This window comes from Marmota marmota, unplaced genomic scaffold (assembly GCF_001458135.2).
Source record: "Marmota marmota marmota unplaced genomic scaffold, marMar, whole genome shotgun sequence".
Classification (NCBI taxonomy): Eukaryota; Metazoa; Chordata; class Mammalia; order Rodentia; family Sciuridae; genus Marmota; species Marmota marmota.
In genome coordinates, this window is record NW_026000021.1 from 4373184 (window position 1) to 4399453 (window position 26270).

General features: G+C 32.3%; 1 protein-coding gene across 2 annotated transcripts in view; it reads right to left on the bottom strand.

Annotated features, from left to right (window-relative positions):
* Positions 1 to 26270, bottom strand: part of Dpp10 (dipeptidyl peptidase like 10) — a 1278687-nt gene that overhangs the window by 454719 nt on the left and 797698 nt on the right. The window lies entirely within an intron of this gene.

Here is a 26270-nt window from a genome sequence, read left to right on the forward strand (position 1 = left end):
ATCCCCTGTGTGCCTTGAGAGACGCCGACCACTCCGTCTCTGTCTGAATGTCTTTCCTCCAACAGTGGCATTTAACATTGTTTCACCTATAATCATAGCATGTTTTATTTAACTTTTTAAAAATTTAACATAATCCATATTCTCCTTTTATTTAACAACACTCATGTTGATTATATTTCAAGCATGCAAATTAATTAATTACATATCGAACATACTGAAAATTATATACAGTCGTCCAAATATATCTAACCCTAGATTGTTTATTTTTTAATATATTTAACCCTCCTTCTTCTTCTTCTTCTTCTTTATACCAGAGATTGAAGTCAGGAGCTCTAAACCATTGGGCCACATCCCAGGCCTTTTTATTTTTTATTTTGAGATAGGCTGGCCTCAAACTGGCAATTCTCCTGCCTCAGCCTCCTGAGTCCCTAGGAAGACAGGCATGTACCACCATCCGACTTAATCCTAGAGTTTGAAGATTTTTTGACATATTTTTTCTAGAAAGAATGTAGTTTTATAATTTACATATAAGTCTCTGCTCCACCTTGAGTTATTTCTTATACATGTATATGGCATTGAGTTTACTATGAGGATATTTGCATGTGGATACTCCAATTGCTCTGACTCTATTTGGTGAAGAACATTTGTTTGATTTTAGTGAAATGTTTTATTAGCTTCAATGTCAACACAATATTGAATGATAACAATGACAGTGACACTCCCACATTTTTCTTCTCTTGTGATATCAATATTTATCTTGCTAAAGTAATTTATTGTATTTCTATGCCACCTAGAAATTTTACTAGAAATCATCACTGGGATGGTGATATAGATCCATAGTGGAGCATCTGCTTAGCATGCACAAGGCCCTGTGTTCCAAACTCAGCACCAAACAACAGAAAGTATCACTATGCCATCAAACATACTTATGAGCTCTTTATATGAAAGTAGTTTTCTACAGTAATGCACTGACATAAAATTTTCATAAATAAGTTTTCTCATTTCCAGCCTCTCAAAATGTCTGACAAAATTTAATTGATCAAAATGAATTATAATTTTTATACTGTTAATTTACTCTATTTTACTTAAATGTTTAAATTATATTAATGAATGAAATCACATACTACACTGTTTTTCCATTTTGTATTACAATGATGACCTAACATTTTTATATTTTTATTAAATATCTTTGGATTTTCAAAGATATAGAAGAGTTTAACAATTTTAATAATAATTTCTCTTTGAACTCGAACTTCCTCTGGAACTTATTTTTAAATCAAAACCAAAAATCGACAAATGGGATGACCTCAATTAAAAAGCTCCTACACAGAAAAGGAAATAAAAGATGAAGAGAGAGTGAGTCTAAAGAGTAGGAAAAAATCTTTGCCAGCCACTCTTCAGAGAGGGGAGTAATATCCAGAATATATACAGAACTCACAAACTTAACACCATAAACACAAATAACCCAACCAATAAATAAGCAAATGATCTAAATATACATTTCTAAAGAAGAATCACAAGTGGTCAATAAATATAGGAAAAATGTTTAACATATTTAGCAATTAGAGAAATGAAAATCAATACTTCCCTGAGATTTCTCTAACTCCAGTTAGAATGGCAGTCATCAAGTATAAAACTGATACAATTGTTGCTAGGATGTAGGGACAAAGGTACTTCATACTGGTGTGACTGCAAATTGTTACAATCACTTTTGAAAGCAGTATGGAAATTCCTCAAAAAATTAGGAATGGAACCACCATATGACCCAACAATACTATTCCCTGGTATTTATCCAAAAGAACTAAAATGGGCATACTATAGTGGGATAGGCATATCAGTGATTATGTCAGCACAATCCACAATAACCAAGTTATCGTGTGCCTGTCAGGGGACAATGGATAAAGAAAATATGGTCTATATACACAATGGAGATTTACTCAGCTATATGTAGGAATGAAATTATGTCATGTGCTGGTAAATGGATGGACCTGGAGAACATTATGCTAAGTGAAATTAGCCAGACTGAGAAAGTCAAGGGTCAAATGTTTTTTTCTCATAGGCAGAAGCAAGAGAGAAATAAGGAATACAAAGGGGATCTCATGAAAATAGAAGGAAGAATAATGGAAAAGAGGAAGGGAATTGAGAGGGAGAGAAAAAGAATGGTAGAGGGGCGGACCTACAGAATGAAATTGAATAAATTGTGCACATAGGACTCTACCACAGAGAATCCAACTTTTATGTACAACTATAATCACCAATTAAAAAATAAATAAATAGAAGGAAGACAAGAAACAGAGAAAAATGGTCTTAGGAGGAATAAAAGGGGAAGTACTGGGATTTAAATAGAGATAATTATGTTATATGCATTTATGAATATGCATTGAGGAATGCATAAATTGCATTTATGAGTGTCAAAATGTACCACATTATTATATATGTAACTATAATGTACTAACAAAATATAAAAAATAAAATGATCAACTAATTCAAATTAATTTAATTAAATCTGCCCTTTAAACAATAATCCAAAGGAAAGAGGAATGAAATTTAAGGATAGATTTCTTTGATTTTGCTATTAAAAAAGTAAAACATATACTTTATTTTAATGTTTTTCTCTCCTTTGTGACTTTTTTGTTCATTTCTTTAACTTTTCCTTAGCCACTAGGCAATATATGCTTGACTCTTTTGAACATTTTGGTCATAGACTGAAGACATCTTGCTTATGTATGTGTGTGTGTGTGTGTGTATTATTTGTTTTATATATATATATAAAATTTGTGTATATATATTATTATATATATTATTTGTTTTATATATATATATATAACAAATAATTGAGCTTCTCATTTGATAGCCTCCTAAAGTGGCTTCTATTCCCCATCTCCTTGCTGGACAAGATTCCACCAAGTCTCATCATACTCTTTGGGGAGGTTCATCCTTTGTGTCAATCCTCTATTTTCAAAGTCCCTCCAAACCCTACTGGGTATTCATATCCTCATTTCACAATAAATAAGTCGAGCAACGTTGATAGAACTGCAGGTTTACTTAATATGTCACAGAGCTAAAATTGGAACCTGCCTGGTTCTGACTTTAGATTTACTCTATTAGGGTATAGTAAATGCCTCAAGGAGACTCTCATTGCCTTTCAGCCCCAAGAACTCAACTCCCAGTTGAGGATTCAACTTCCTCGTGTACATCTCTTAAGATATTACCAGCATCCCATTCATTCTGCCTCCACCTGTCCATGATGGTATCATTACCATAATCCTTCTCTTTTTTTCCATAAATAGAGGGGTGTCCAAGCATTCACTAAAATGTAGAAATTTCCAATTGCTTTTTTTTTAAGAAAATTGTCTCTAATAATCCAGCCTGAAATTCCAAATTCACCTTCCATCCACTGCTTCTTGATGCATTCAGAGCTGGCTTCAGGAGCACTGCTCATTACAACTCATCAGCAAACATTTGTAACCTACAATGCAACCTAATTGCTCAGGAACTTACTTTATGTTAGTATCAGACCCAGGAGAAGTTACTTAGGAAAAATACCTTACTATTTGATACATTTTAATAATTTTATCTTCATTTCAACTGTGAAGACTTGTATAGCAAACAGAAAATCCTAAATACCACTCATTATTCCCAATCGCTCACACTGAATGCTGAAGAGGTAGCCCAGAAAGAAATCGACATTAGGTTGTGAATCACTTAGGGCCACAAAAAGTGCTTTTACTACTAATCTTTAGAGAAAGAAATTCTACAATCAACCTTTAGTCTCTAATAACAAGAAAATATTGCCAAAATTTAATATTCACCTATCATAGATATCACTTTTCTTAGAAAAGTATTTGTTAATAAATTATTTCTCTAGTTATTTTGTACCTAATATGATATCTCTGATATGTATGTGTATATGTGTGTGCATGTGTGTATATGAGAGAGTATATGTATGCATGAAATTCTGAAAGCTGAATGTATGTTAATAGTTGCTATTAAAAAGGGTAAATGATTGTTGTAAGGCCCTATATTATGATTATAAATAGAACACAAAAAATTACAAGTACAGTTATACCAATAATTACGAGTATTTAGAGAACTGGAAAATGCATCATGATTTGTGAAACAGTTACAGGGTATAGACATTTGGCTACACCATTCAGCTTCCCCAATGTGAATGCAGTAACAGAGCTAAAATTGAATAATTCACTCCATGTCTTTTCTCTGCTTCAGTCTATCATTTAAGATCATAGACTATTATTGGTATTTCTGTGCTTTCTTCCAAAAATCCAATCTTGCTTTTAAATGGCTTTTTGAAATAAGTTGGCTGCATAATCTTAGAAGAAAAAAGTACATTCTTCAATACTGAACTGAAGAAAAACTAACTTATAACTTTCAGTTCTTGCTTCCTCTTTATTGAAAATAATTGTGCTACTTTTTATCTAGTTTATTCTTGATATCAGAGGTTCAGAAATATTCCCTTTAATTTAAATCCTATTTGAAATAATTTCCTGTTAAAACAGTAATAAAAGGCAACATCTAATCAGGTTATTCAGAATTTCCCAGAAGAAGAAAAAAGCCATTTCCCCTCCTGCTCATGTGATTCTCCTTTTACTGGACTCCCAGTTAGCCCTGAGCTCCATTTCCCTCTGCTGTGCTTAAATTTTCATTTATTCTTTAGGACTGTTTTAATTTTCCATGGTTAGCATCAGAAAAAAGCTAGTCCTTAGTGTATTTCCATTTTAAATGGTATCAAATAGTGCCTTGAAAAGTAACACTGCCTTCAATTTTCTTTATATAACTCCTTGAAAATGCATAGGGAAAATCATGGCCATCAAGGTTAAATTCCAGATTTTATACAATATTTGGTGCTTACATATCATTGAGTCAATCAACAGAACTTAAAGTTATTTTAGTAGGTGACATACACAATGCCAATTGTCATCTTATTCATTGTTATTTTATTAGTTTCTTTCACTAGGATCACTATATAGCAGAATGAACATTGTCAAAGCTTATGTAATTTGAGATCATTATATAATCATGAGTTCTTTTTAATGTTGCCTAATTTATCACCTCGAAAATGTACAAAGATTTAGTCTTTCCTAGTTAAGAAATTGTATGGTTCTTGATTTAAATTTACATCAATATTTATAGTAGCACAATTTAATAGCTAAGCTATGGAACCAACCTAGATGCCCAGCAACACATGAATGGATAAATAAATTGTGGTATATATGCACAATGGGATATTACTCAGCTGTAAAGAAGGATAACTTTATGACGTTTGCCAGTAAATTAAAGGATCTGGAGACTATGATGCTAAGTGAAATAAGTCAATGCCCAAAAAGCAAGGGAGGGTCAAATGTTTTTGCTGATATGAGGAAGCTAAACCACAATAAAGTGGGCGAGAGGAAGAAAAAAAGTTGAGGAAATTGGACAAATTTCAGGAACGAAAGGAAGGGAAAGGAAAATACAATTAGGAAATATAATTAGGAAAGACAGTAGAATGAATCTAACATAATTTTCCTATGTACACATACAAAAGTACCTACTTGAATCCAGCATGCTGCCCACCTACAAGAAAGGGGTTTTAATTAAAATGAGATATATTCCATGCTTGTATAATTTTATCAAAATGGATTCTACTGTCATATATAGAAGAACCAATAAAATAAATAAATAAAACAATAGAAATAAATATATCAAAATAGGAAAAAAAAGAATTGGAAGATATTTCCTGGTAAAAGGTGCATAGATTTTCATGGAATTTTTTAAATAAATAAAAGCATAATGGAGAGCATTAAGCAAAGAATCATCTCATTTAATGTCAGCCATTATCATATTGTTATTAAAACTGAAAATACATGTGACAATATAAAGAACCTTTGAATTTCTCAATTATAGAACCAGACAAAATATGTTGCTCATTATTTTGGAATATTTGTCTCTTTCATATTCAGTCAAAATACTTCTGTTCTCAGATTTATCGTCACCAGAGTTCAATATTGAATTGCTTCTTAAAACACAATTAAAAATAGAGCAACATGTGAAATTCACCCAGAAGTCTCTTTATGAAAGAGAGGCATTTGACTATGTCAATTTTGAAGTGGCCAAAAATATGAATCACACAAATACCAACCTACAAATCAGTTAAGGAAGAAAACACACCAACATTACCTTCTTTTCACTGGACTGGAAAACATTATGGTTTTATTTTAGGCCTTTGAGCTCTTATGTACTTTATCACTTAGTATATTGAACCCAAAGTCTTCTTTCAAACAAAAGCTAAAAAAGGAAAAACACCTGCTTATGATCCCAGGAAAATACCTTGGTTCTCTTTGGCATGTCAGGATTTTCCTTTTATATCTTTTTTTCTTTTTGACTTTTAACTGTTTTCAATATGTTAACCTAATAGTTGTTTCTTGAAAAATAAATAAATAAATACACAAACAAACAGGATAAAATGAGCCAACTATAATCATAGACCTGTAATCCCAATAGTATGCTAGGCTGAAGCCAGAGGATTGCAAGTTCAAAGTCAGCCTCAGCAATTTAGGGAGGCCCTAAGCAACTTAGTAAAACCTTGTTTCAAAAAAAAAAAAAAACTGAAAAGGACTGAGGATGTGGCTCTCAGTGGTTAAGTGCTCTGCTACTAAAACAAAACAATGAAAAAAGACAAAATTGAAAAAAAAAATATTATCTTCTATTAACCCTATAACTCTTAAAGTCTGATAATAAATACTCCTCTAAAGAAATTCATTTTATATATCAGAATATCTTTGAATGAATGTTGCTTCCTTCTTTGATTCCAACACATGAGTTGCATATATATTTCAGACATATTTAAACTTTTAAATTTTAAAATTTCAGTTGTGTGTTAAGTTTCTCAATTAAGACCCAGATGAGTCTATCCTGACTAGAAAGCAGAGCACAGCTGGGGGATAAGGTATTACATTTTAGTTTATCTTCCTCTTTCTTTCTTTTCCCCCAATTCACATTGAACATAGAAGAATGAAGTAAGGATTGAAAGAACTTTACGTCCTAAATCCATTCATCTTCTCTGGGTTCCCAGCACAAAGTTAGGAGTAGAGTCTCCCTCTCTCTATTCTCAAACAGGGATAAACAATAATTCTGCATTAACATATTTCAGAGTTCAGAAGTCAGACACATGATAAATTCGATAAATTCTGCCTTCACTAGCACATGTGTCCTTGAGGAGATCATTCCATTGATTAAAACCTCAGTTTCCTCATTTGAAAGAGAGTTTGGCAAAATCTCACTACAGCCAACTGTGTTCTAAGGACTCATTAGTCAGTAGAGAAAGGGTGGGGGAAAGAATGGGACCAGGGGCTCAGAAACACTCCAACTAGAATAGTGCTGCTATTGGTGTGTATGATTTGTGTGCACAGGATTTTACTGGAAGCACTACATATACACATGTACATAAACACAACATTCACATATGAGCACAAGTGATGACTCACAAAGCAACTTGAATTTCTAAGATCCTCTATTTTTTGTCATATTTTGAATTACTTTTCCTTCTGATTTTGAGCAAAGACTCAAAATCCTCATTAACTAAGAAATGTATTTTAGGTTCTGAAGCACCATTATTAAATTCTACCTCAAACTTAACATCCCTTGAATAAATAAGTCAAGAGCCTTAGGATTTACTCATAGGTTTAATTAGTCAAATTAGTCAATTATTCAAAATGCTAATCATTCTCAAACCTCTTTTGGAGACCTTTTCGAATTAGCATCTCCTGCATTTGAATAAAAACATCTAAATATGAGAAATGTACTTGCAAAAAGACTTTTCTCATTCTGAGCTTTAAAGGGAAATGGCATATTCTGACGTACATACACACATGCACACAACAAAAACACACCAAGAAATTCCTTCTTTTCACTAGAAACAGTTACGGTTTTATTTTAGGCCTTTGAGCTCTTCCAGGGTCATATTTAAAGTCTTTCTTTAGTTATATTATTTGTTTCTATCACATTACTATAAACAAATTTCCTCCCACACACTTACTACCCTATGGCAGAGGTTTTCAGTGAGTGGTGTGTGGCCTTCTGGAACACAGGATTCCTAGAAGTCAAAACTACATTGATAATAATATCAAGATATTATGTCCCTTCCTTGTAGACTGAAATGTTCACTTCTAGGGCACAATTAATGGTGGATAAAAATCTAAGCACCCTATCATAATTCAACAGCGTGACATAAAACAATTACTATAGTCTTGATGTTCTTTACCACAATTTACCCTCAATTTTAACAACAACTACAAAAAACCCAGACTAAGTTAAGCATTCCCTTAAGAAAAAAAAAAAAATGTTTACTGTGTTAAATTTCAACTCATGAGATCTCCTCAATATCTATATGGTGAAAAACAAAAACAAAAACAAAAACAAATTCCACTGCATCTTAAACACAGTGGTTGTCTCATGGAAAAGCATGTGGGCCACTGCATGAGGTATAACTTCAAGTCACTGCTTCCTCCACCCTGTGGAATACCATTTTAAATGAAAGAAATAAGTTAAAAATTATTTAGATTTAAGTTTTTCATAGACGTGCTTCTTCACTTGCAAAATCTCACAACTGACTACACTCATTAAAATGATAAAATTTAAGCTTTCAATGCCAAAATTGAATTTTGGAAAACATTTTTTTCTCAACCACAAATTTGACTGCTTCCCAATGCTTCTATTGTTCTTGTGGAATCATTGATATTAATCATATAAATTGAGTAATAAACTCAAACAATATACTGGGAGATCTATGAAACTCAGTGAACCCATGTCTTCCAAATGACCAGTTGATGATGTTAAAGAATGATGTATGGGTGAAAAAGCCTTTTAAAGATGAAGATGGGCCAATGGATTTACTGTAGCAAAACACTGAAATTTTACTCAGATTCCCCACTGAAAATGACTTTCAAGAATCCACCATTATTCTAATTTTCAAAAAGTATAAGAAAAGAACATCAACAATTATCTGAAATAGCTATTGAAATGTCTTACATTTTTAATTACAAATGTTTATGAGGCCAGAATTATTTCAAATACTTCAACCAAAATCACCTGTTACAAATGCATAAGTAAGGAGTATTATGAGAATACTTATATATGTTATTGAGCCAGATATTTAAAAGATTTGCAAAAAAATTTTTAAAAATCTAAAACAATGAGTCTTTTCTATCTTATTTGTTGTCTTAGGAAAGATAAGCCAAAAGGGAGAATGTTTTCTCTGATATGTGAAACTTAACCTACAATAGATGGGGGAGGGGAAGAATGAAAGATCAGTAGATTAGAAAAAGGGGAATGAAGGAAAGGGAAGGGGATGGGAAAAGAAAAGACAATGAAATGAGTCTGACATAATTTCCTTTGCATATATATAAATACATAGTGAATCTCACCATCATGTACATCAATAAGAATGGGTTCCTAATTGGAATAAGAAATAGTCCATGCTTGAGTAATTATGTCAAAGTAGATTCCACTGTCATGTATAACTATGAAGAACCAATAAAAACAAGTAAGTAAATAAATAAATAATGAAAAAGAAAAGATAGCTACTGTTAACAGGTTATGCATATTTACATTGTAATAGCTTTACCAATGTCATTTAAAATGAATTAATAAATAATTTACTTATAAAACTTCAGAAATTTCTAATTTCTAATCTTACAAATAGCGGTCAATAGAATTCCAATGCTCCAAAGTATTTTCAGTCCTCAGTAAATTATCAAAGTACCTTACACTAAGCTTTACTGGATGACTTTATTGAGAAAAAAAAAAATAAAGCCAGAGAACTAATTTGAAAAAAAAAATGTGAGAGGCTATTTTAGTCCTTTTATTTTTATTTCCCTTTGGTTTTTGTTTCTTCTTCAAACAAAAATAGTTTTTAAATTAAAAAAAAGAAAAAACTAAACCTTTAACTTAACACAAACTAAAGGAAAATAGAATTCAGAAACCACACACGATAAAGAAGAGTATCTTTCCAAAAGTAGGTCAGAGAAGTCTACTAAATAATCAGTCACTTAGAGCAAATAACAAAATGCCAAATGAGAGAGAGGAGTTGACATAGTTAAACCTTATAATATTAAATTTTATAATTTTAACTAGAAATTGAAATTGTAAAAAGATATGAGAAAGTATGGTTTCTTCATAAAGGAAATTAACAAATAACTTCCAGTAAGAGGTAATATGTTTTACTTATTAGGCAAACATTTCCAATAAGTTGTATTAGATATGCTCACAGAGCTAAAGCAAACCAGGAGAAAAATATATGGAAAAAATATTAATAAAAATAGAAATTGTATCCTGCAAAATAGCAGAATACAAGATAGACAGGCAAAATCAATAGATTTCCTATATTCCAATAATGAATCTGCTGAGAAAGAAATCAGGAAAACTAATCCATTCACAAAATCCTCAAAAAATAAAATAATTGGGAATAAATCTACCAGAGGAGAATAAAACCCTCTACAATGAACATTATATAAAAATGAAAACATAAATAAAAGAAGATCTTAAAAGATGGAAGGACTCCCAAGTTCTTAGAATTAATATTGTCAAAATAAAAATGTTAGCAAAAGTATTATACAGATCAACACAATACCCATCAAATACCAATGACATTCTTCACAGAACTAAAGAAAACTGTCTTAGAATTCATATGGAAGAATAAAAGACCAAAAATAGTCAATGAAATATTTAGCTAGAAGAGCAATGCTGGAGGAATCACAACATAGGATCTCAGATTATACAAAGCAGCCTGATATTGGCACAAAAACAGATGAGAAGACCAATAGAACCTAATAAGAGACACAGACATCAACCCACAGAGATATGTAGTCATATGATATTCTAAAAATGTGTCAGAAGATATATTGGAGAAAATATAGCCTTTTAACAAAGGATGCTAGGAAAACTGGATATCCACATGTAGAAGAATGAAACTAGATCCCTATCTCTCACCTTGCACAAAAGCCAAATAAAAGTAAATCAAAGACCTAAGAATTAGACCAAAAACTTTGCAACTGTAAGAAGAAAACACAGATTCACAGTTTAATGTATTGGCATAGGAACCAACTTATTTTATAAGATCCCTAAAGCTCGAGAAATAAAACCAGGTATCAATAGTGGGATACCATCAAATTAAAAACAAACAAACAAACAAAAAAACTTCATACTAAAGGAAACAAGAGTGTGAAAAGACAGCCTACAGAATGGAGAAAATCTTTACCAGCTACTCCTCTGACAGGGAGTTAATATCAAAAATTTAGAAGAAACTCAAAAACATAACACCAAAAAGAAAAGAAAATGATCCAATCAATAAATTTGAAGAACTAAACAGACATTTCTCAAGAGAAGAAATACAAATGGCCAAAAACATATATGAAGAAAATGTTCAACATCTCTAACGATCAGGGCCAAACAAAACTACATTGAGATTTTTTATCTCACTCCTGTTAGAATAGTAATTGTCAAGAATACATAAAATACAAAATGTCGGTGAGAATGTTGGGAAAAATCACTTGTACATTGGCGGTTGGTCTGCAAATTCATAAAATCACTTGAAAATCAGTATACAGATCTCTCTAAAGATTAGGAATGGAATCATCATATGCCCAGTTACTCTACCAGTTGGTATTTTTCCAAAAGAACTACAATCAGTGTATTGTAGTGATACAGGCATATTAATGTTTACAGCAGCGTAATTCACAATAGCCAAATTGTGGAATTAGTCCAGGTACCCATTAACAAATGAACGGAAGAAGGAAACATGGTAGATGTGCACAATGGTGTTTTACTCAGACATGAATAAGAATAAAATTATGTAATTTGCTGGTAAATGGATAGACCTCGAGATCATTAGGTTAAGTGAAATTAGCAAGGCTCAGAAAGTCAAAAGTCAAATATTTTCTCTCCTATGTTGTAGATAGAACAAATTAAGGTGAAAAGAGGTAGGGAACTCTCATAAAAATACAGGGGAGTTAGTGGAATAGAGAAAATGAACTAAGAAGGAAAGAAGAATGGGAAATTGAAGAAATTGTGGGATAAAATAGAACAAATTATGCTGTGTGCACATATAAATATACCACAGTGAATTTCCATCTTTATGTGTATCTATGAAGTACGTGATAAAAATCAACAAGTAAATAACTAAATAGAAAATCAATGGAGAGGAAGGGGAACTGGGCAATGCAGGAGGGAAAGGAAAGTGGAATCGCTGGGGATTTAAATGGAGCAAATTATAATATATGCATGTATGATGATTGCAAATAGAAGTCCCTATTATGTATAACTATAAGGAACTAATAAAATCCAATAAAATTCAAATATAGAGAGCAGGAAAATGTTACAGAAATGTACAATATATTTAATATCACTCATTAAAGGATTAAAATAGCAGAATTGAGAAGGCATAATTTAACTTGAAGAAAATTCAACTGATATTGAAGTAAGTTCAAATGAAACTGCAAAGTATGGGGAGAAGAGTACAAAAGGAACAGAGAAAAATAAAAAGTCTAAGAGACATGAAGCAACAACCAGCCTACAAACAAAAGAATGATGAAAGTCATAGAAAGACCAAACAGAAAAAAAGAAAAGAAAGAATATTTGAAGAAACAGTACCACAAAATATCCTGCAGTTGACAAAAGAATGGATTGATATTATGCTAATCTGTTCAAATAAAAAAATGGTCTACAAGACAAAATAGTCTTTAAGAAAAAAAATTGTTATAAGAGGCAAAGAAAAAGATACATATTGAAAAAATGATGAAGTCATATAAGAAATATACTATCAATTATAGATCTACCAAACATTAGGGACACAAATTATATGTTAAAGTTTGAAGGATAATGTCCCCTCCAAATTTCCTATTGAAATTTAATTCCCAGTACAACAATAGTAAGAAGGAAAGCATTTGATGGATAGTAAAGTCATAAAAGCTCTGTTCTCATGAAGAGTATAAGTATATACTTAGAAAACGACTTGAGGTGCTTGTTCAGCTCCTTTGCCCATTTTTGATTGGGTTATATATATGTATATTTTGGTGTTAAGTTTTTTGAGTTCCTTATATATCCTGGAAATTAATATTCTATCTGAGGTGCAGATGGTAAAGATTTTCTCCCATTCGGTAGGTTCTCCTTCATGTTATTGATTGTTTTCTCTGCTGTTAAGAAGCTTTGTAGTTTGATGCTATCACATTTATTGATTCTTGATTTTACTTCTTGTACATTAGGAGTCTTATTGAGGAATTCCACTCCTGAGTCAACATGAGGGAGAGTTGGCCTACTTTCACTACTAGCAGGCACAGGGTCTCTGGTCTAATGTCCTTGATCCACTTTCGAGTTTTGTGCAGTTTCAGATACAGGGGTTCAAATTTAATCTACTACATATGGATTTCCAGTTTTCTCAGCACTATTTGCTGAAGAGGCTATCTTTTCTTCAATATATGATTATGACATCTTTTTCTAGTATGAGAAAACTATATTTATGTGGGTATTTCTCTATGAGATAACTCTATTTATGTGGATATGTCTTTGAATATTCTATTCCATTCCATTAGTCTTCAATTCTATTTCTGTGCTAATACCATGACATTTTTCTTACTATATGTCTGTACTATAATTTAAGGTCTGGAATTATGATGTCTCCTGCATTGCTTTTGTCGATAAGGATTGTTTTGAATATTCTGGACCTTTTATTTTTCCAAATGAATTTCATGACTGTTTTTTCCCATTCTATTAAGAATATTATTGGAATTTTAAAGTAAATTCTATTAAATATGTATAGAACTTTTGGTAATATAGCCATTTTGACGATATAATTCAACCTATCCAAAAACATGGAAGAGATTTTCATTTTCTAAGGTCTTCTTCAAATTCCTTTCTTTAGTGTTACTTCACAGAAGAAGAAATATGAATGAACAAAAAGATATGAAGAAAATGTTCAATACCTCTAGCAACTAGAGAAATGCAAATTAAAACTATACTGAGATTCCATCTCACTCCAGTTAGAATGGCAACTATGAAGAATAAAATAACAATAAACTTTTGTGAGGATGTGGTGGGAAAGTTTCACTTATTTGTTGCTGATGGTACTGCAAATTGGAACAGCCACTCTGGAAAGCAGTATGGAAATTCCTTAGAACTCCTGGAATGAAACCACTGTTTGACCCAGTTATCTCACTCCTTGACTTATGCTCAAAGGATTTAAAATCAGCATTCTACAGTGGCACAGCCACATCAATGTTTATAGCAGCTCAATTCACAATAGCCACACTTTGGAATGAACCTAGGTGCCCTTCAACAGAAAAAAATGGACAAAGAAAATGTGGGATATACACAACAAGAAATATTAGTCATAAAGAGGGATAAAATTATGGCATTTGCCATTAATGGCATGGAACTGAAGAATACTATGCTAAGGGACATAATCCAGTCCTAAAAAGCCAAATGCTTAATGTTCTCTCTGAAATGTGGATGCTAACCCAAAACAAAGGAGGATAAGGAGTGGAAGTACAGAAGTTCACTGGATTCGAAAAAGATGAATAAAGGGAATGGAGGGGGTATGTGAATAGGAAATATAGTAAAAGGAGTTGGAAATAACTTTCCTGTGCTCATATATGAATATGAGACCCGTGTAACTCATCATCATGTACAACCACAAGAATGGGATCCAAATTGGAATGGATCGCATATGTCAAAATATACCCTATTCTCATGCACATCTAAAAACAATAAATAAATAAAGACTTGAGGTTGGAAGGTTTCTAGTTCTTCTGTCTCTTCCAACATGGAAAGATTCAGTATTCCTCCCATTCAGCGGATGTAGCAAAAAAAAAAAAAAAAAAAAAAAAAAAAAAAAAAAAAAAATTCATCTTATGACAGAGAGAGAACGGACCTCACTACACATTTACCCTGCTGCTCCCTTAATCATAAATTCCACATTGTAAAATAAGTTTCTATTGTTACAAATTACTAAGTCTGCAGTAACATTTTTAGAGTAACACAAATGAATGAGGCCATTATATGAATCAAATAAATACAGAATTGAATAAGGAAATAGCTAATTCCACAAAAGTAGTTAGAAAATGTAATACTGTACTTGCAAGAATGGATGGAATATATATATTTGGATTAATAAACAAATACTGTGTAACACTTTAAACCAAGTAGACACAAATTAAATTATAGAACACTTCACCCTACAACATCAGAATATACACATTTTCCCAATACATATGAAAATTCTCCAGAACACACCATACATCAAAGGACAAAACTAGCCGTAATAAATTATCAAAGAATGAAATTATACACATCATCTGTTCTGGATGCTATGAAATCAAGATAGAAATCAACAACAGAAATAAAACTAGAAAACTCACCTATATGTGTAAAATAAACAACATAATTTTTTTCACAATTTTTTATTTTTTTCACATTTTTATATTGTACATTATAGCTGTTCATAATGGTGAAATTTGTTCTTACATATACATACATGCACACACAGTAACAAAACACTATGATCAATAGTATTTCACAGCATCTCTTCTTTCGCTCTCCTCTTCCTTTTTCTCTAATGACTTCCTTCAGATTCTCATCATATTCCCCATACCTTTCTTTTCCTGTTATCTCTCTAGCTTCCACATATGAAAGAGAGAAAACATATAATCCTTGACCTTTTGACCTAGGCTTATTCCACTTAACATAATGTTCTCTAACCCCGTACATTTTCCTGCGAATGCCGTAATTTCACTCTTCTCCGTGACTGCATAAAACTCCATTGTATTTATATACCACATTTTCCTTATTCATCCATCCTTACATGGTCACCTAGCCTTGTTCTGTAGTTTGGCTATGGTGAATTATGCTACATTAAATATGGGAATGCATGTATTAATATAGTATGATGATCTTAATTTTTTAAAAATAAATAATAAGGAGTGGTATGGCTGGGCCACATGGTGGTTCTAGTCCTAGTTTTTTGAGGAGCCTCCATACTGATTTCCATAGTTGTTAAAAAAAAAAACAACATGCTTTTAAATGAATATTAGATCATAGAAGAAGTCCAAAGGAAAATGAGAAAAAAATTTTGAACAAATGAAATTCTTCAAAAGTGTATGAAAAATTCATTAGAAGCAATAATCAACAGGAAATTTATGAATATGCAATCTTTTAATATAAAGAAAAAAGTATCAAAAACTTATTTTTATATGTTAAGAAAATTTTAAAAGTAAGTAAATTGGAAGCTAAAAGAAGGAAGCAAATAATAAAGATTACTAGATTGTTAATAAATGAAGTAGAGAAGAGAAAAACATTGGAGAGAATCAACAAAATTAAAAGTTAAATGCTTAGAAACATCAGCAAAATTAACAAAACTTTAAATTAAAAAGGAAAAGAGGTTGGGAATTAGAAATGAAAGTGAGGACATGACTACAATTTTTTTAGAAATAAGGATTATGAAGGAATACTATGAGCAATCATATTCCAATAAATTAGATAACCTATATGAAATGGAATTTTTTTCTAAAAAAAAACACAGATTACCCAAATGACTCAAAAAGAGATAGATAATCTAATTAGACTTGTAAATAAATAGTGACAGAAATTCATCAGGAATCAAAAACTACCCAAAAAAGAAAAGTCCAGAACAAAGTGACTTATCCTGTGAATTATAATAGACATTTTATGAAGAATAACACCAGTATTTCTAGACAAAGAGGGATTACTTACTAATTCTATGAGATTAAAATTATTCTGACACCAAAGCAAAGATGGCACAAAAAACAAGATCAACATCTCATATGAAATATATGCAAAGATTCTTAACAAATATCATTAAGACAAACTGTTCAGCATACATAAAGGATTATATACCATGAACCTTTGTGATTTATTCCAGGAATATAAGGGTATCTCACCAAAAGAAAAACCATATAATATCACACTTAACAGAAAAAAAGAAGAAAAAATGGATCATCATTCCAGATGATCAATAAAATACATTTGACAAAGTTCAATACCCTTAGTTTATAAACACATTTTTAAACCTGCATTTGGAAGTTAACTTCACCCAAATAGTAAAGGACACTTATGTAAACCCTATAAGAGGAATACTCAGTGGTGAAAGAACAAAAGTTTTCCTCCATGATCAGAAACAAGAAAAGGATGCTCATTTTCACCTTTGCCACACAACACTGTATTTAATGTTCTAGTCATAGCAAATATAAAAGAAAAATAACAAGTCAATTTGTAAATAAAACAGTAAGACTACCTTTGGTGCCACACAACATGATCCACAATGATCAATCCCAGAGATAATAATTGAATTTTTAAAAGTTGATGAATACATTATTGACACTTAAATATCTGTTCTATTTTACAACAGTGCCTACAGAATGAAATACCTAGAAATGACCTTAACCTAGGTAAAAGATTTTTATACTTAAAAATAAAAAAAAAAACACTGCTAACATAAAACAAGACAAAAATACATGTAAAGATATTCTCTACATAGGGACTGGAATGCCAGTATTTCCAAGATGACATTATTATTCAAAGCAATATAGAGTTTCAATCTAATCACTCTCAGACTCCCCAGGGGCTTTCATGCAGAAAAGGAAAAGCCAGTTCTTGATTTCATACAGCATGAGCCCAGAAGAGTAAAGCAATATTTAAAAAGAACAAATACAATGTTGGAACAGTCATACTTCCAGATTTTAAATCTTATTACAAAATTGCAGTAATCAAAATACTGGGGTGCTGGCATAAGAATATATAGACATGCATATAGACAAAGGGATTAAAATCACAAACCCAGAAATACTCATTTTATCTATGACCAAGGTCAATCAACAAGAAAAACAAAAATATTCAAAGGGGAGAAAAACAATCTCTTCAACAAATGGATCTAGTTAAAATGGATGTCCACATTAAAAATCAAATAAACAAACAAATATAATTATGTTGAATTGGATTTTGCTATCATGTATAACTAAAAAGAACCAATGAAAAAAGAGCAAGCTTCCTGCTTTGTACCATATACAAAAAGCAAATTAAAAATGGATCAATGACCCCCCTAAAATTAATCTAAACACTCTTCTCAAACATCTAGAGGTAAATCTTTATGACCTCATGCTTAACAATATATTCTTAAACACAACACCAGCATCAGCAACCAAAAGAATAATAGGTGTATATTAAGGATTTTTGTGAATTTAAAGACAATAACCCAAAATTGAAAAAAACAACCTGTATTATCAAAGAAAAAAATATTGGAAAATCATACATCTGGCAGGAGATTAGGATCCAGAATACAAAAAGAATTTCTACAACTCAATAAAAATAAAAAAAAACAACTGTTTAAAGTGAGCAATGTACTGGAGGAGATATTTCTTCACAGAAAATACACAGTTACCCCACAAGCACAGGAGGAGATGCTTAAGGATACTGTCATCAGGGAACTGCATGTACAAATTAAATGAGATGCCATTCCTCACCCCTTGAACTTCTATGAAAAAAATAAATAGAAAACAATTGGTGAGAACTGGAAGAAATTTAAACAGATGTATATTGAAGGTGGAAATGCAAGATGACTCAACTACTGTGGACAACAGTTCTTCAGAAAGTTGAATATGGAATAATCCAGCAATTCCATTCCTCTGTGTATACCCCAAATATCAAAAGCAAGAACCATCCCCACAAAATACATGTACATACATGTTTATATAAATGTGGAAACAGTCCAAATTTCTATCTATGGATGAATAGATATACCTATTGTAGAGCATGCATATAAGGGAATACTATGCGGTTAACAAAAGATGAAGAACTGAAAAATGTGACTACACAGAGGAACCTCTAAAACATTATGCTAGTTAAAAGACATTAAACACAAAAATGTCACATATTACTTGACTTCATTTATATGAAATGCTCAGATTAAGTAAATCTGTTTTTTGGGGGGTGGAGGAGGGTACCAGGGATCAAACTCAGAGCTACTCAACCACTGAGCCACATCCACAGCCCTATTTTGTATTTTATTAGAGATAGGGTCTTACTGAGTTACTTAGTGCCTCACATTTGCTTAGACTGGCTTTGAACTCTGGATCCTCTTGTCTCTGCCTCCCTGGACACTGAGATTACAGGCCTGTGCCACCGTGCCCAGTCATATTACATGAATCTTTAAATACAAAGTATAGATTTGTGATAACCTGGGACTGAGGGAAGGGGTATATAGGATATAAATACCAAATGGATACAGGGTTTTCCTTTAAGGTGCTGAGAATATTCTGGAATTAGAGGGAATGGCTGCAAATTTTGTGATTGTATAAGATGCCACCAAAATGTTTATTTTGAAAGAGGTGATTTCATTATATATGGATTTGTCCCAAATTTAAAACTAATTATCAGCATCATGTATATGCATCAGGGAAGAAAGATAGCAAATGCGGTAGGAATCATAATATAATTCAAGTAACCAGAACTCTGCTATTTAGTTACTGTTAAAGCCCCAGGAAAGACAGCTAAGCTGTGAGTATTAGGCCACAGGTTGCCCCATGCAAAGGCCAGACTATGATCCACAAGTGTAAAGTGTAGCCTCACAGGTACATATGAAAGATAGCTTCACTGAATCCCATTTCTCTAGAGAATTAAGTCAATTGGACTTTATACTCAATTGAACAATGTATTTAAAAACTAGTGTGGACAAATATGCGGCAACAATATAAAATATTGAAATTACTCCAGCTAAAATTTAATTTTTTAGAATAAAAACAAAATGTTAGACATTACTTATGTTAAAATAGCATTAATAAGATATAGATAGATAGATAAATAGATATATAGACATCTGACATCCATACATCAGATCTATCTATATATGAAAATGTCTGATATCTTTTCTTACAGTTAATAAGTGATCTTTGTGATATAACATCAGTTATAGTTCAAAACAAAAAAAAATCAAGATAAACTAGGGCATCCAATGCATTTAGACAAATAATGGCATATTAAAATATCCCCTTTCATAAAAACAAGTGGTTAACATATATTACAATATTTTCTCCCAGGAGGAGGGGATAGTTGGATGTGATCTTTTTTTTTTTTTTTTTTTTTTTCATGAAAACCTTTCTTCTCAGGTGGTAGACTAGCTTCTTGAAACCCTCATTTTAAAGACCACATATCACTTTTCCGAATTAGGTAATTTTATTAGGAGGTGGGAAATAAAAAATAGGAGAAAATAAAGTTGTATAGCAACATATAAATAATTTTTGTATGATGTAGTTTAGCAAGGAAAATGTGTACTTATATTTTATCGTGGGTATTTGATGTTCCAGAAAAAAATATGAGAGTTGAAATACAAATTCATAGAGAATTTACATTTATGGTTACCAATTTCTCTCATCTGTCACTTCCTCTACCTACTGCTGAATTCCTTTCCCACTATAGGAAGAGCAAAGGAGGAAATATACAGAATTACTTTGCTCATTTTAAAAAAAAATTAAGGGCCAGAAATAAGGTCGATTTTTTGTGTGTGAATTTAAAAATATATTTTGTCCAAATCTTCCTTGGGGTACAAGAATATATCTTAACCTATATTAAGATGTTAACACAGGGATAGAGCCAAGAGGGTATGAGATATTTTTCCTACTTTTCTACCTTCTCTGTATATGACATTAGTCAATGAAGATTACCTTGTAAGATTCAAGCAATATTGTAGAACATGAATAAATTAATGCCTCTATTTCATGTCAATGATGTGAGGATAAATAAAAGAGTGGTTCAATATCTGGCTTGTTGAAAGCAGTAATAATGTTACTGATTAAAACATATTCTCTTCTGACTCTTGTAAAACTAAATGCATTATAACAAACTAAAATTGTTTTTTATCTGGAAAATATAAGAAAATGAGAGTAAGCAAATCTGCTATGCCTTAAAAATAGAAATGCAACTATAGAGCAAAGACAAAAAATGTAACTATCCATAATCCATTAGTGCCAGAGAAAATTATTTTTCACTCAGCATCAGAGATAAGTCTATTTAAAAAGCAACAACAATGCACGTTATCTGGGGGGAAACTGTTAGGATCTGTCATTGTTTTCTCTTTAGAAGGCTGATTATGCCTGGATAATGCTACATTCAAATGAGTTCATCTGTGCTGTTCTTGGAAAAACAAGCAGAGACACATTAGATTATGCCAATCAATATAACATAATCTCTTTTTTAATTCAACAAAATAAAATAAACAATTTGCATCTTGGTTGATATTGATGTTTACAAGTGAATAATGCAAATCTCAAAATCTGTAAAACATTTTTTCCCCTCATAAAATCATAATGGGATAGTTTAATAGTTGCTTTGACATTTTAAGACACAGGTCAGATGCCTAAATTGCACCTTTTAAATTATAGCTGCTGAGAAATTGTTAGCAACATAATATAACAGGACATTTTAACTAACTATAACTAGAAGCTATTATTTTAGAGGAGCACAATAGTAACTAGTGTAAGTTCACTTTGAATTTTTGTATAATAACAACAAGTCAGCTGTCACTAATCCAATAAAGTCATTAATCTTATCAAGTCCTTTCTAGAAAATAAACTCTTTCACTCCTTTTATAAATAGGATACATGAGTCTTTCTAAAGACTCATTCAAAGGGTCAAATCATTGCTTTTCCATATGATGTCTCAGGCAATAAGAGAGACAATTCTTTACCTCAATGTCATATTCCTGGAGACAAGGCCAGAATATGAGCCCAAGTCAATTTGATGCCAAGGTCAACTTACTCAACTCTTGCTGCTATACTTCTTCACAGGTTAGCTGTCCAAGTCATCCATATCCACTGGCCTCAGTGTTATCTAGGAAATTGCTCTACTTTGTTAAGCCTGTTTTTTATGAGGGTTACATGAAATGATTGTGCAGTCCTTAGAGGGAAAAACAACAACAACTGGTATTTCTTTAAAAAAAAAAAAGGTTGATTTCTTAAATGTTGACTTCTTGTTTTTGTTTTGTTTTGTGGATTTCTTTGGATAGGGCCTCCTTTATTTATTTCTCTGGTTCCTTTTACATCTTAGGTCTATATCTGATTTAAAGGAAATAACTCAGCATAACATCAAGAATCTAATCTTTGATCTGATATCAGAGACTTAACTAAGCATTAATATCACTTGCAGCAGTCTTGACCTGCAAACATGATTCCCCAACATGGCATAGGGACCCAATTAAAAAATTCCTAAAATTGGAGAATCTCTTGGAAGTAAAAAATGAAGACATCTATAGAGTGGGACTGTGTGTTCCCTACGAAAGTCTTGTCTGATGGAGATAAAGCAGGGCTCTGACAACTCTTACATAAATGCATGGCTTCTATTACATTCTGATAGGCTTGTATAGAACAATCTCAGATGCTCATCTAGGCAGGATACCAAAGGAATGGAAAATTTCCCAAAGAAGGAAGAGCTAGAGCTAACAATGGAGACAACATTAAGTACTCTACAATTTTAACCTTATCCAAGATAGTAAATCAACATGGTGACTCTGTCTTGGCCTTGAAAGATTAGACATAAAGTCAAAGACAATAGGCTTTTGAAGAAAATTCAAGAGATCACTGCATTGTCTAGCAAACCAGATATCCTTTACTTCAATGAAATACAGAAACTATTGTTTGAAGCTGGAATATTCTTCTAACATCATGGGTTAAAATTTTGGTCTCTAGTTTGCTACTATCAAGGGGTGGTAAAAACTTCAAAAGGTGGGGCCTAGTGGGAGAATTTATGTCAGTGGGCACATGTCAATGGAGGGATTGGAAAACCTTGGTTTCTTCCTCTTTCACATCCCAACTGTATATGCCATACAGTCCCATTATGATGTGCTGCCCTGTCACCAGAGGCCAAAAAGAAATGAGTCTGCCAATCCTGGGCAGGAGCTCCAAAACTGTGAGCAAAAGTAAATTTTGTAAGTTGATTATCTCAGGTATATGTTAACAAAAAGAAAAATAGACCAACATGTTTGATAGCAAAGAAGATAATATGTGATTTGATCAAGATTATGTAGCTACACAAGTCATATGAATTTCTGATTTGCACACTTATTGGAAAAGTTGGTCTAGAGTCAGTTCTAGAACACAAAGGTATAGTTTGCTGAATAATATTGTATCAGGAGTTTCCCCTCCTGACATATTTCTCTTCCTGGTTGAAAACCTCCATATGCTTGATGGTTTTAACAAGATAGCTGGACTTCGGTGTCATACTAGTATAACAGATTAAAAGGGAAGAGTGCAATTATCTTTTTAGCCTGAGTTTTCCCTTGTGGGTCTATTCTAGTATAGTTGAAGGACCACAAGTCTGAGAAGAAAGGATGGCTAGATACAATTAAAGAACCAGAATCTAACCACAGGCATGCAGGACTCCATACAAGTTTTTCTATTTCAAAAGTGTAATTAGCAGCCTCAATGCACACTTTCATACTCAAAAACAAAAGATCAATAGGTTTTACAGAAAATCTTCCATTATGTGCAATTATAATGCACCCAATAAAAATATGGAAAAATATTAAAAATTAAACTCAGGTTTTTTGTTTTCTGGGCAATGAGGGTAAAAAGACTAGATAACTCTAAGTATGCTTCCAGGCTTATGGCTCAAATCTTAGGCACCAACCTGTAGATATTCTGGTTATACATATTACTTGTGCCCACACAGAGACCATGTAACTTGGCTGGCATCATGCTAGATCTCAGGTCAATGAGTTCCTAACCTGTGTCATCTACCCATTTTCATCTATTTATGTAATCATCCAAGTCCCTGGGGGCAATGAGTTTTACAAACAGATGGTGGAGAACACAGGTGTCTGCTTCCTACAGCTATAGTTTTCCCACTCCAGTTAATGTTTTTTTTTTTAATTTAATAATATCCCTGCCCAAAATAGCAGTGAAATCAAATGACATTTGGATATGCTAAATGCTCTAGGTAAACTATAAATCTCAGTAATAATTTCCACTTTTATTTGGATGACTAATGTAATATAAAATGAAGTCTTTGGATTTGGGGTACATGGGTTTTCTAGATTTGTATAGTTTGTGACTGCAGAAGAAGAGGATTGGAGAGGAAAGCTATGAAAAAGTAGTAGTGCATGCAAAAACCACAGGACTTAAAATGTGGGAAGATCTCCACATTTATCTATTAGATGAATGAATGGATAAATAAATGAAAAAACAATCAGACCACTATAAGATTAATTCCAGATTAAGCATTTAGTCATTCTTTTTTGTTATAACTTAAAATTCAATTTGAAGAAGATCTATCTTCTTGAGAGAATTTATATTTTTTTTCTGGAAAATACCCTTCATGTAGCACAATGTTTGACATAGTTTTGAGTGGTCAGTAAGTAATGAAAATAGGGATAATCAGAGGAATAGTAACAGTGGTGCTAGGTATTATAATAAATAGTTGAACAATATTATCTTATTTAATGCTCATAATAATAAAGTTGGCACTATATAACATGCCAATAATACAGATGAATAAATGAGAAGCAAAGTTAAATATTTCTGATGTAAGCCAATTGCCAAAACACCAAAGGTCAAATGTTTTCTCTGATAAGCGGATACTGATCCATAATGGGCTGGGGCCAAGGGAAAAATGGAGGAACTTTGGATGGAGCAGAAGGGAGGGAAGGGAGAGAGGGGAGGAGAGGGTAGTGTGTGTTGGGCGGAGATGACAGAATGAGATGGACATTATTAATTATTATCCCTGCGTATAGGTATGATCACATGAATGGTGAAGGTCTACATCATGCACAACCAAAGAAATGAAAAAGTTGTGCTCCATTCGTGTAAACAAATAAAATAAAAAGTTAAACAATTTGCCATGTTTTAAAAAAAAATCTTGTTAATTACAGAGCTGGAACTCTATCTAGAATTTATCTTCCTCTAAGCCCTTTCTTTAATACATGAACAAGTGCATGGAAAAATGCATATAATCATACTGTGGTTTTATACTTGTGGAAAATGGAAAAGGCTGGGTAGATCAAGTTTAATTTAATAAGTAGCCATGTCTATGGTATACTTGTTATTCCAAATTTTCAGGGACTCCCAGTGTCTCACTCAACAAAACAAAAGAAAATATGAGGTTGATATACTGGGATATGGATACTAGAATAAGGTCTGAAGATAGGAGTTCAAGAGAAATACTCAGGAATGATGGCACCAATACCTTCCATCTGCTTAATAGCCACCAACACAAGGCAGCAAAACCAAGCCATTCATTTTGTGTAATTATGCTAAAATTCCTATGTTTAAGTGAAACACCATCTGAACATAAGCTCATCTTCCTTTAGCAAAGATTCCTGGCATTCTGCAGCAACTTGGAGCCACTGCATTGCTGAATTACATTGTACCACAGATGTACAAATGAGGCAGTTAAGAGAAGGTTCCTGAAGAGAATGCTGGATAAGCCAGCTCTTACCAGGAAATTTTCTTCTTTTTTCAATTACCTTTCTCTCCTCATTCCTCCCTCTGGGCTCCCGTAAGTCCTTTCTCAGTCTCCTCATATGTTAAATAAAAATGACAAGCTACATTTTTGGCAGTTTATATATTTCAAAGCCAATATTTTTACAAAGATGGAATATTTCACCAAGCACCACATTGGAACAATCGATAACTGCCATTTGTATAATTAGTCACTGTAATTACTTGACTAAATGACTCTGAAAAAGAGCTGTTGTTAATCACATTTTGTACTTCGGAAAATATGCACAGTGTGTTTAAGGAGCTTATATAATAACAAAGCCAGGAACTGAGGTGTAAATAAACAGCATTCAACAACAAGCTACAACTTTAAACTATCAGTTAATTTTTGGAGTAGATCAATCTTATTGTGGAAATGACTGTTTTTCATAATACTGAACCATATGTGGACATTGAATCTTTGAAGAAGGCAATTGGGTAGGTCATAGCAATCTGCCAGATTTATCTGTTTCTGGAAGACAGTTCAGGGAATTTATCTCTGCCTTCCTTGTTAACACCTATTAAATAGTAGTAAAACTCTTGTGATTTGAAATAGTACCCATGGAAGAATTAAGTCGATTTGTAACTTCTATATTCATGTTAAACTCTTTAATCTGAAGAACACAGTCCAAAGATCATTGCAAGGGCAATTTAGAGAAATTCTTTAGTAGGGATAAAACACAGAATTTAAAATCTTCAGGAAAAAAAGAAAAAGAAAAATAAGACAGAGGAAGAGATACAGAGATA